At 45.4% G+C, this 8,608-nt stretch overlaps 2 protein-coding genes and 1 long non-coding RNA gene across 5 annotated transcripts in view; 2 read left to right on the top strand and 1 right to left on the bottom strand.

Moving 5' to 3' along the window:
- MAF (MAF bZIP transcription factor) overlaps window positions 1-8,608 on the bottom strand; it is a 337,857-nt gene that overhangs the window by 15,198 nt on the left and 314,051 nt on the right. The gene's annotated exons all lie outside the window — the stretch shown is intronic.
- WWOX (WW domain containing oxidoreductase) overlaps window positions 1-8,608 on the top strand; it is a 918,520-nt gene that overhangs the window by 890,258 nt on the left and 19,654 nt on the right. The gene's annotated exons all lie outside the window — the stretch shown is intronic.
- Window positions 705-2,236, top strand: LOC145717718 (uncharacterized). Its single transcript, XR_014141115.1, has 2 exons — window positions 705-1,665; window positions 1,706-2,236. It is a non-coding gene; the product is annotated as an uncharacterized LOC145717718 (long non-coding RNA).

The following is an 8,608-nucleotide window of genomic DNA, read 5'->3' as shown; positions in this document are numbered from 1 at the left end:
AAGAAACCAGAGAGGGAGACAATCCATAAGAGACTCTTAATCTCAGGAAACAAATTGAGGGTGCTGGAGGGGAGGGGGGGTGGGTGGGATGGGGTGGCTGGGTGATGGACACTGGGGAGGGTATGTGCTATGGTGAGCGCTGTGAATTGTGTAAGACTGATGAATCACAGACCTGTACCCCTGAAACAAATAACACATTATATGTTAATAATAAAAAAAAATAAAAAAGAAAGAAAGAAAATGAATACTCAGCATTTAAACTTGGGGGAAAAATCAGAAAACCACATGTGTCCATAGTCCCAACACTCAAAATCAACCCAATATCCTGATATATTTTCTTTTACTCTTTTTTAAAATGCATTTTACAATGTATTTGTATCTCTTAAGTTTTAGCATTATAGAGTTGTGATTATACTCCGTACAGTTTTATATGTTTCGAACTGAATAAATTCTTGATAAATCTTTTATCAAGATGTAAGATCCTGCATTCAGTGAACAGATATTCCATAGTCGCATCCTCGTTTTATTGTTATTGGAGAGTTAAGTTTTCTCCACTACCATATTCGTTCATATAAATAAAATATAAATATATTTGTGTAAGGTTTCGGGGTGGGGGGATGTTGTTTGGTTATTTTCTTAACAAGGATCCCAAAGAGAATGCAGGGTCAAACAGTATGGAAATTTTTAAGGCCACTGGCAAGAAACCTTTTCTGGGCTGCCCCGCATGGCTGGTTTGAAACTCTGCCGAGCTTTCCTCAAGAAGAGCAGGTGCGTTTTCACCCAGTGCATTTGCTGTTGACCAGTTCATTTTCCCCAGATACTCTGCCTGCCTGGTGCTTGGCAGTGTTCATCTCACTCAGGGCTGCCCGTTAAAGTCCCGGGGTATGGAACGCTCTTTCCCTCTGGAACCAAGACAGGAGAGGGCAGGAGCTTTGCGTCAGCGGAATAAAAAAGGCTGAATGTGAAAGAATCCAGCTAAACTTTCGGTCAGCCAGTTTTGCCGGCTCCTGGTAGTGTTACAGTGTTAGTTGTTCTGCTTAAGAACCTACCGAGAAAGTCTGAAGACTTTCTTGGCTACATTGATAAAATGTTCAGAATTCCCAACCTGGTTTTCTGAGACAGGGCTCGCCCTTAGACGTGGTCCTGGGGAATTTTACCTGGTATGGCCTAGATTTGAAGGACTTTATGATCAAGCACTTGGCTTTTCCTTCCTACTAGCTGCTGCATTCAAACCCACTTCAGGGAGAGAGGCTGGGCAGATCCTTCTAGATGACTTAGGAAAATTTTCATTCAGATCACCCTTTTTCCTAAACAAGATTCCAGGACCTTCTAGAAGCCTGCATGTATCTCCCAAATACTCCCAAAGACTTCACAGCTTCAGCACTCGCAAAACATAGAAATAACAGACATGGAAAAACAGCAACACACACACTTAGGTTTATGCAGACATATACATCTATATCCTGATATGCTAAATCTCAGTGTAAAAATAGGTACTCTTGGTAATAATAACTATTATTTAAAATAAAATTATAGTGAGCATTATTAGGCATACAAACCAGACCCTCTGACCCAGAAATTCAAGTTCTAAATGTTAATCCTAAAATAGGACAGTTCTTCCAGCCTGGATGGGTGACAGCAGTGTGTGTGTGTGTGTGTGTGTGTGTGTGTGTGCGTGTGCGTGTGTGCGTGTGTGCATGTGCAGAGGTGATGAGAGCTTTGGAATCCAAAAACTGCATTAACATAGTAATGGATCTGAAAAGTCCTATTTTTAAAAACGAACAATTGAACCATGTTTCACCCCAAACCCCTTGAACACAGGCCACTGTTTTTTAAGACATTAATAGAAACAACAGTGTTCTCCAGGACACAGGTGGAGAAATGTTTCTCTTAAAGCAATACTACTACTACTAATAATAATAACGCTGAAAAATGGAAATCAATTGAAATGTCCAACAGTTGGGAGGCAGGCCTCCCGGATTACCACGAAATGATGTCGTGGAAGAAATGTAATTGGCTGAAATGATGTTTTAACATATTAGGTGAAAAATGCAAGTTATAAGAGAGTTTATAGGGTATGATCCCATTTTTGTTAAACAAATATAAATTCGTGCTTCGGTACATATAAATTATGTATTAAGAGGAACAGAGAGGGAGGGAGGGAGGACTGAACGGTGTTAAGAATAGTTATCTCTGGTTAGAGGAAACGTAGGTGACTTTTTGTCTTTATGCTTATCTGCATTTCCCACATTTTCTACAATGAAAGTATGTCCTACCACATTGAAAAAAGGAAAAGTTATCCAAAGAAAGACGAAACATGCCAATGATTGTGGACATGCCCAGCGGCCTCCCTACACATTAGAGCACAGCTGTGGGCTGATTCCAGTCCAGTAACTGGTCTTCCAGAAGGTCTCTGGGGCTGACACAGTAACACAAACAGAACTACTTTCTAGTTTCACAGGAACAGGGTGGGGGACTTTAGGGCTGTGTGACACGAAGTACATAGGAAAAGTAAAAGCAGATAGATTATTTTTGGTCACTTCATGTTTTAAAATAACCAGCCAGCTGGCTGAATTATGCTTCTCATTGCCGTGTGTGTACAAACACCACCTCCCTGTGGCTTTGGCCAGGTGAGGGTCCAACAAGAGCCTTCTCTCTGCTAGAGTTGGATGTCCTGCCAAGGTTGAAACACAAGCTCCAACTGTTCCATTTCTCACCTCCCCACCTCAGTGCACTCCGATTAACCTTGAGCATCCGTCCCCGGCTCTTGCAGAACCCAGCCCATGGTTGTAGGCCAAGCCCCTTTTCACTTTTCGTTTTATTATTGCTTGCTAAAACACTGAACTAAATGACGAGCCAAAGTATTGATTCTGTCTATCCATTTGATCTCTGCTAATGTCACATTTTTTTAAAAAAAAATGCCATTAGAAGAATAAAGTTACATATGCTATGTTACACTAAATAAATATCATCATCCAAAAACCCTTGAGAGAAGTATTTAGGCATAAAAATATCAGCAAACCCCGGCTTTGGGTTGTTCATGCTTTTCTGACACTTGGCTCAAACTTCAAACCCTTCTGGTCAGGTTCCACTTGCGCTGAGTTACGAGGCCGTCTGCTCAGGGAGCCCAGTGTGGTGGGGTTGGGGCAGGAGGGTGGGGCGGCAGGCGGCAGTCCCTTCCAGGGCTTCCACCAGGGTGCACTTTGGTGGAAACTGGAGCAGGAATATCGCTGTCCTAGACTCCAGTGAGGACGGCGACCCGGGCAGCTGCGCAAAGTGGATCCCATTTTCTCCTTCCAGCAACATCGTGCTGGATCTGAGATGGGGCAAGGTGGGTAATGCCAGAGCAGACAACAGAGGGATCAAGAAGACCAAAAATGTTCTCGGGGAAAGCATCTGATGCAGTAGAGAAAGCCCAGTGAGATGCGCCCAGTCTCACTCCTCACCCACCCACAGCCGTGTGACCCTGGGGCACCATTTGCCTCCCTGGAGCACCTGGGCCCGGGGACTTGTGAGGATGGAGGCCTTGTTCGGCACCTGGTTCATAGAAGCAGGTAAATAACTGTAATTTAATTATTTATTTTTGTGACTTTAATTTTAAATCCACCCTCCCCTCCTCCACTGGACCGGAATGACTCTCCTGCCCTTTTGGGAACAGGGCTTGATGGAGCCATGAACACAGCAGTGACAGTAACCACTGTTGGGGGATGGGCTGGTGGGTGCCCAAGGCTCATCTAGAAGACAGGCATTCTGCAGGATGTCTCCTTGATGGTCTACTAAACACCTGCCCCAACCCTACACCTGCGGTTAGAGCTCCCTTTCCATTATCTGCGGAGCTCACTCTGTACTTTGAGGGGGAGAGCAGCAGAGCCATAAAAGTGTCAGAAAATTATGAACAACCCGAAGCCGGGGCCCGGTGCTCTGCGCTGGGCAGTGAGGAGGCACTAATGGTGTGCAGCCTGGAGGCCGTTTGGTGCGTCCATCCATCTGTGGAGAGGGGAGTGAGGACAAGGCAAAGGGTCCCCAGGAATCCGAGGGTTACCGTTGAGCCCCCCGGGGGGGGGCCAGGGGCGGCAAAGCATTTGATGGAAACCTCTCTGGCTGGGACTCCTCCATGTCAAAGTGCAAGGTGCTGGGTTTTGTCCTAACCTCGTGGTGAGACTGGTCCTAAATTCACCCTTTCACAGAATGAGCTGAGTTCTCGGGCTCTGAAGCTGGCAGCCGCCTTTATATTAATTTAACTCCCATCTTTATAGGCCTTTTGCATGCAGTGTTAAGCACACAGCACTACCATCTAATTATAAGGAACTCATCAATTTGCCGGATAGTTGCTTATGGGAAAGAATTATAATAAAAAACACTATACCAAACCCTCCATTCTGAAGAGGTAAACATCAGTCACCCAGTGAGAATATTAGCATTTAATCATACCCTTGCTGAGCGAATCTGTAGAAAAGTTCTTGTCTTGAGAAAACATCCCTGGTTCTTAAACAGTTAACTTTCTAGAATTGAATCGCACAGAACCTTTCTGAGGAATGGATGCAGGAGAAGGTAATGACAAAGGATTTCTAGCACCCTAGTTTGGCCACGACCTCTGTCCTGTGGCCTGCTAAGGTGGGCTGTTTATGTGAGTACCACTGGAAGCGGCAGAAAGGATGTGCAGGAGACACGACCCACAGGCATGACAGGCTCAGAGCCTGTCTGAGCACTGGACTCAACCTCAGGCACCGGAAGCCTGGCCTTGACCCTGCCCTTGCCTTGCTGGCTGGCGGCCTTGAGCAAACGGGGCAAGCCTTAGTTGTATCATCTGTGAAAACAGACTCATTGACTTCAAAGAATGCTACAGACCTGAGAATCCGTGCATTACAATGGAATGCGCACAGGTCACATCCCCTAGAGCTGATCAACCTTCAGCAAGCAGTGATGCCTCTCTGTGTCTACAAAGAAGCTGCCCTGAAAATGCCCACTCCACGAGGTTGCTTTTGACACTGAAGACATCAATCAAGCAGGGGGGAAATCGTTGACACTCAGGCTTGCACTGGATGTCAGCTTCCCATCATGCAGTGTCCCTTCTGAATGGGACATTCTAAGATGATATCCCCACCTTTTTTGAACAAATTGCAAATCCTAACAGCAAGAGGGGCCCCTGAGATCCTTGGCCACCCTTTTATTTCGGGGCAAGTTAAGCACACTCATAGTTCTGACCCCACCTCTCCTCAGGACTGTCTTTTTATGTTTTGTAAATTCAGTGGGGTAGGGCTGCATTCTGTCACATTTCTTTGCCCCAAATTTACCATCACCCCTTGTCTAATGCTGGCTGAAGTTTGTCAGGCGGGTCTGGTTCAAATATCTTATTTTAAAGATCACCCAAAAAGCAAATTAAAATAAGAAATGTCATGTTCTTTCTGTGTAGTCACATTAGCTTGGCCTCTGGAAAAATGGGGAAAATAGCTTCCAGGCAGAATAGCAGGGACAGCCAAGGCACTGTTCCCACCTGGATACGCCACCCGGGGAGGAGGCGGCTCAGCGGGAGAGGCCCCCCTCAGGCTCACTCTTGGCCAGTGGGCTCTTCTGGGACAGGATACTGATGTCTCCAAAGCCTAGTGCTTTCAGGGGCGGACTGTTAATGACCCAGGCAAGGATAGGGGAGGGAGATGCCGCCATTTTGGTATTCTGACCTGGTTTCTAGGGTAAAACTGGACATGAGTTCTTGCTGCATTTTAGCTTTTAGCCTAAAATCAGATATGTACCTAAAGGAAGTCCTACAGGAGTGCAATCTAGGTCCTGAAAGTTGGAAGAAGTGGAAATAAAATGACCTACGTTCTGGGACGCAAGACCGTGGTCTCAGCACCAAACACAAAGGGAAAATGCTTTGCCCATTTGATTCAAGTGTGATTCGTATGCACATGTCATCGGCTGTCTAGTTATCAGGCATCAGCCCGCCTATCTTTCTATCGGTTCACTCCAACCCATCGGTAAAGGGAGTACTCACGCTGCAGAAAGAGGGAAACAGGAAAGCAGGTATTATAAAAATGTGAATATAGCTACGGAGACAATATACACATAAAAAAACACAAAGAAAATACACTGTGGGCTATTAACAAGGCTGTGCCTGCAAGAGACGAATGTGGAGAGATACGAATACAGGCACATCTCCTTCCTTCCCTCCCACTTACTTGAAACACTTACATACTTTACAGACTTTCCACAAGAACATTTCCGTGTTTTGGTGACAGCTGTATAATATTCCAGAATCTGGGTGTTCCCTGATCAACTTGATAATTCCCTTAGTGTTTAAAGAAAGGAAGTTAGAGTCCCCAGATAGTCCAACATCCCAGTCCAGATCATGGAGAAGTTCAGGGAGAAGGCTCTAGAAACACACTCCACCCAATATTAGGTGGGGAGCTTTGGGGTTTACACCCTCGCTGCCTGGCCCCCGTGGCACATGAGCTTTGTGTGAGGTTTGGCTAGAGGACACACAATTAAAAATCAGAAAGCCCAGGTAAATATGCATCTGAAGTTATTTGTTCTCTGAAACAAATGTGTTACCTGAAAGCAGCTGAGATTTCCTTCCAAAGTGATCCATGCATTTGATAGACTTAGACATGGCAGAAGTCCCAGAAAGAACACTCCAGCTCAGTAATAGCTGGAAAAATGTTACCATAAAGACAGGCCATTCTTAATGAACAACTACCCACGCAGGTTTTTCATGCAATGAAGAAGCATCTTTGCCTAAATAATGGGAAAGCGCATTTATAGGATGGGTCATTTATTCACTGAACAAACAACTGTTAAGCACCTCCTAACATCGGGCCTGTTTAATACCCTGAAATACGGGCATGGGAATCCTGTACTGTGTTAGCCCCAGAGCTCAGACCAGGGATTGGAAAACAGATCCATAAACTGGTCATTTAGAGACTCTTGCACAACTGCAGGGGGCAACGTTGCATTGTGCTCTGTAATAGCCCTAGGGGTTCAGTTTATGGAGATCAACGTGGCTATCTTCCTCCAGAGTCGTGCATCCGGGGCAGTGTGAATAATGAAGGCAGACATGATGAATGCTTTGATGGGAGTAAGCATAGGCACTGTGGGATCAGAGGAAAGGACCCAGCTCTGCCTTATTGGGAAGAGATGGGATGCCAATAAAAACCCCCATCAAAGGTGACATTGACATTTGACAAAGAGTAGACAAGCGGATACAAGAATAAGCTTGTAGAACAGAATAGGATCAGACGCTAATTTTTGCTTTCATTAAATATTTTAAGAAGCGGATCAGGGGCGCCTGGGTGGCTCAGTTGGTTAAGCGACTGCCTTCGGCTCAGGTCATGATCCCGGAGTCCTGGGATCGAGTACCACGTCGGGCTCCCGGCTCGGCGGGGAGCCTGCTTCTCCCTCTGACCCTATCCCCTCTCATGCTGTTTCTCTCTCTCTCTCTCTCTCTCTCAAATAAATAAATAAATAATTAATTTAAAAAAAAAAAAAAAGAAGCGGATCAGACACCTTCCCAGCCTCCCAAGACCTTCATGGGGAAGCAAGCTGTTCATTTTCAAGGCACCACTGGGTCTTCTCATGTTGTTCTCGGCTGTAGTGGCATTTCCCTTCACACTTGCGTGCCCCATGCAGTGTCTGCTGCAGGGGCTGCCAACTGGGACACTTGTTCATGAGCCCCCAGACATGGGTAGTTCGGCACAAGCCACACAATTAACTTTCTTTTTGCCCTCAGCCAGATTTCAAACAAAGACCCCCAGAGATGTCTGGAAAATTAATTTATTAAAAAGCAATAGCTTGACAATACACATGATGGCAGGAGAAATGAATATGTTCAATATCTTATAAAACAGTTGGCAATCACGTAATAGAGCGTTCATTGTCAATTTAGTAGCTTGTCTCATTATGCTCGGCAGATAGTTGTAAAATAGTGTATTATTCATGAACCAACATTTGTTAATTACTTTTAGTGCACATTTATTTTTCAAATGCAATAAGAGTTATATTCATCTAGAAAAGCAACTTATTTTGCTAAAGTCTGCTTCAGGATTCTTTCGAAGGAAGAGCCACAGTTGTGTTTCTCAAGCTTGAAAATACAAGCTGGTAAAGTCAGCATCTTTATCCCAACATAAAGCAGGGCAGGGACAGTCCCTGCCTTCAACTGTCCAGCGAAGGGATAGTTGATACTACCCCCCCCCCAGATAGAGACCCCACCCAGTGCCTCTGCCAGTCCTGATAGAGATGGATAAGAAGCAGTTCAGCCACCTGAGTCTCATTATGAACTTGGCCACGTAACTTGCTTTGCAATGGGATACGAGCACACGGACAAGCGGGGAACTGAAACGCTCTTGCATCGCCAGATGTGCCTTTTTACACTTCTGCCATTCACCATGAGGGAAGTGCTCCCTGGGGAACACTAGTCCAAGGAAAGTGGGAGACGCACAAAGTAGACATGAACCCAATCCGTAGCCTGGAGCCAAACCCAGCCTGGATCAGCTGACCCTGAGCCTACAGACAGACAGGTGAGAGATCATAATGATTGCTGCTTTAAGCCACTGCGTTTTGGGGGTGGTTTGTTATGCAGCAAAAGCTGACTGATACATGTGGCATATGCAGAATT

This window comes from Leptonychotes weddellii, chromosome 16 (genome assembly GCF_054177405.1).
Source record: "Leptonychotes weddellii isolate Sample4059 chromosome 16, ASM5417740v2, whole genome shotgun sequence".
Classification (NCBI taxonomy): Eukaryota; Metazoa; Chordata; class Mammalia; order Carnivora; family Phocidae; genus Leptonychotes; species Leptonychotes weddellii.
Note: the sequence above shows the minus strand (reverse complement) of the source record. Positions and strands in the feature narration are given on the sequence as shown.